Source organism: Acyrthosiphon pisum, unplaced genomic scaffold, assembly GCF_005508785.2.
Source record: "Acyrthosiphon pisum isolate AL4f unplaced genomic scaffold, pea_aphid_22Mar2018_4r6ur Scaffold_20960;HRSCAF=22641, whole genome shotgun sequence".
Lineage (NCBI taxonomy): Eukaryota > Metazoa > Arthropoda > Insecta > Hemiptera > Aphididae > Acyrthosiphon > Acyrthosiphon pisum.
The window spans coordinates 807,601-811,929 of record NW_021770374.1 but is presented as its reverse complement, the minus strand read 5'-3'; positions in this window follow the sequence as shown (position 1 = coordinate 811,929).

Genomic DNA, 4,329 nt, shown 5'->3' with positions numbered 1-4,329 from the left:
TTTGTCCACTTCTCCGCTCATCTAAACTTTGAATATTTATAACTCATAAACTACTCACCCAAAATTCGATTTTCATGTATCAAAATACTGATAAAAATATTCTGCTTTAGAATATAAAATTAAAACCCAATGTTGTCATTCAAAAAAGTAAAAAACTTAAAAAATTATGAGGATAAAAAATACTTAAAAATATATTTTTTAAGAAAAACTTTGTTTTATAAGCGACTTGAAACAATGTAAAAAAATATTTTCAAAAAAAATTTAGACTTTTTGAAATAATGAGTGTTCAATGATAAAAGAATCACCCGGTATGCTTTTCAAAAATACACATACATTCTAGAATTTGATTAAATTAATTTGGAACGTTATAACTTTTTTTGAAATATTATTTTTGGGAATTAGCTAACATGAGTATATTTTTTAAATTATTTACTAATCATATAATTTTAACAAATTTTTGTAAAAACGTTTAAATAGCATAATTTTTTTTTTTGTCAGGTTTTTCTGTTACACTTTGTGTATTATAAATTATTTGCAATGTAAAATTGATAAAATCCTCGGCTGACAAATTATCTCCATTTAGAATTGTTTTTTCGTGTAAAATGACGAGATCCACTCGACATATTATCCTGACACGTACATAGGATCACGTGGCCAAAATTAAAATCGTGTAGAAGCGTGCAGTACGCATAGAAATCACCTATAAGGTTTGATTTCCTAAGAATAATTGTTACGTTTGCAAATTTAAAAACGAATCGCATGTTTAATTAATCACGACTAGAACGCTGACTTTTATGACAAAAAATATAATATTACATTTTAAACATATAACTAATAATATAACAATTATACTAATAGCTATAACAATAAATAATAATATTAAAACATTCTTAGCAATTTCGTATAATATAGAAATTCAAATATTTTGTATTAATTTAAAGTTACCAATCAATCTGTTTAATTAAGTTTTAGATTTGGTATATTAATTAATAATATTATATAGGTATATAAATGAAAATTAAATGAAAGTCCACATAAATCTAAAAAAAAAATAATTTATTAGTAAAATAAGTTTGAATTTGTTGGTTTATAGTATCTAAAGTGAATTATTCACGTCTGAATTTATTTACAGATACTCATAACCAGCCATTATACCAACAGTTAATGCTTTACGTACATTAAAATGGCGGAATTTATCAAGAAATAAAAGGCATAAAGATGTAATAACTTCACTGGCACTGATAAAAAATGAAAACGAATTTAAAAATATTTTACACGATATGGGATCCGAACGATTTTTTATTCATTACCATTGTCCTGAACAGATTCATGTTTATAGAAGTTACGCTAGACATTCCTCATACCCCAAACTCATTATTGATGCTACTGGTTCAGTGATCAAAAACTTTGAAAAATTTGGTATTCATAAAACCAAATCTATATACTTGTATGAAGCATTGGTACACGATGAAACAAAACATCATAGTTTCACGGTATCAAATATGATAAGTGAACGACACACCACACTCGCTATATTTAATTGTTGCAAAAGTTTTGCTAGCAAAATGGTTGAGTAACGATGTTTCTCCTCCTAAAGAAGTAGTATGTGATTAATCTGTGGCATTGATGTCAGCAATCGTTCAATGTTTCACACAATATTCTTATCTTAATCAATATTTGCTCATTTGTGCTGAATTAACCTTAGGTAAATTGTCTTGTGATTCACACTGGCTACCAAATTATTTCCTAAGATCAGATGTGGCACATTTTGTTAAGTTGGTCAGTAAATGGGTCCCATTAAAATCTATACCTAAAAGTATCATAAAGATACAGTGCATTAAAGAAATACATTCTATTCTCTTATCATTATTTATCGTGTTAACAAACGAAACGGACGGGGCTGATATAGAAACAGGACAAGATACACCATGCGAAAAACATAAAAAACCATTTATTGCAGATCACATCTTCTGGTTTTATTGACTTTGAACAACAGTTCAATGAAATTATGGCAGAGTGTGAGTTAGAGGATAATGAACGTACATTGCTAGAGCAGGAAAACACACTGCACTTTGATGGATTTGATTGTGAGAAGAATCCTTTTAAGAATTGGGCTGAAGACATTCTTAAAACAAGTCAAGAAAAAACTCGATAAGGCTGTGGCTACAACGCGATGTATTTACCATCCATAGTACCACTAATAATAAAATCAGTAAATTTGCTACCTTTGTGGTCAGGCTTGATGATTCCAATTTTTAAATACGGAAATCCAACCTCAAGTTCTGCAATCGTTGAATCCAGTTTTAAAAAGCTGAAAACAGTTACATTCAAAGACATAACCCTCCCCACAAATATAGAAGTGTTCTTAGAACGTCACATTATTTCTTTAAAAGGATCTGCTCTTTTTCGTTCCGCTACTCATAAGACTGTAGAGTTTTCTAGATATAGATAATGTTGTGAACCATGATACTAATAAAGACCTTTTACAATGCAATCCTAATAAAGACAATAGTCCGAAATATAACCCAGTAAATGATGAAGCAAATATTAGTGGTAATTTGTGTGAAGACGAATACATAGTAGTTAATGATGGTAATATCAAGGATATCTTAGATTCAGAAAATGAACCAACACGTAAGAAAAAAAACGATATTGAAAATAATGTCGAAGAGTTCTGGAACCGAAGTTCGAAAAAACAACGTTGTAATAATTCTTATCTAGTGCCTAATACACATCTACGTCATTTGAATTTAAATAATACAAGGAACATAAAATCACTCCCTGTATTAAAAAATGGTTCCCGCGCCAATGAACTTAAGAGTGTTAACCTTTTGGATTTTGGCAGAGTCATACTAAGCAATACGTGTGCTTTCGATGCTATAGCATCAATTTTTATGGTTTCGTATTGTGATAGCCAAGCATACTCACAAAAGGTCGATCAATTAGAAAATAAAAACAATTTACTTGATTTAATTTCATCTATTGTCAAAACAGGTATAACAGCGTCAACGTACAAGGAAAGAGCTGAAATGTTGATACAAGATTTTGAACCGGAAATAAATAAAATTGAATATAATTTATCATTAATATCATGTCATACTACAGCGGCAACAATAGTAAAGCAACTGTGCTTAAATGCTCCAACTATTATAGACTACACATCATGTTCAAACCCATTTTGTAAAAATGTTTCACTAACACCAACACCAGTTCCTTATATAACTTTTCACACGTTCAGCAACAACATAGATAGATTGCAAGAGTTTTATTGGAAAGATTCGATGACGAAAATTTTTTGATTTGTGGGCAGAACAACGGTGAAAATGAATTTGAATTATGTAACGGAGAAAAAAAACCATAAAATCCGTGGTATCTAAAATTCATTTAGTCATAGAGATACTGAAATGGGAAGGTAAATATATTCAAATTAGTTATTTTAACTTATTACAAATATTATACTTCGACAATGTTTGGGGTTTAGTTTACTTATTTTTTTTTTATAATATAATTTTTTTATTTTTATTTTGTTTAAAACATATTCATACCGTATATTTAAAATTAATTTGTATATTTGTATATGCTTAAACATTTATGTATGATAAATGAAGCAATAACAAAAACTGTTCTATATTATAATTAGACTTCGTGCAAAAATACCTATCATTACGCTGGAGGGATGTGCGATAAAAATCAAATTTCAGTGAAACTGTATTAAATAGCTACTGCAAAAAATAATAAACTAATATACTGTGTATATTATAATGTACACGTATTGTATACCTACCTAAAATTCAGTAGGAAGTGTATTACGACTTAAGAGTTATGACTGCGTCATTATACGTAATATTATTACCTGTTTTTTAAGCTTTGGGAAAAAGGCGGAGTCGCAGTTAAGTTGTTATCAGTGGATTCATTAACGATTCATAAACGATTAGAAATACATATACATATATTTTGTATATTTATTTTTATTTATTTTCCTCTTCGTCGGATGGCAGTGAAGATGGTAGCAATGAATTGTATGAATACGTAGTACAGAGTCTTGAGACTAAAACTGCAATACCTCGGTTGCAGAATTATGTTAAAACCATCGTACCACAATTCAATGATGGACAATTAAAATCTCACTTCAGGTTAGTAGGCTTTTAAGTTTTTAATAAGATTAAATGTAAATATTCTACGTAAAATTATAGTATCATTTTTTAGGATGCTTCCAACCACATTTGAATTTGTATTGACCCTAATCGCTCCAAAGTTAAAAAGAATGAAGCCGGGGTACAAATCTATTTCACCAAATAAACAATTTTTAATTGCAATAATATTATTTGC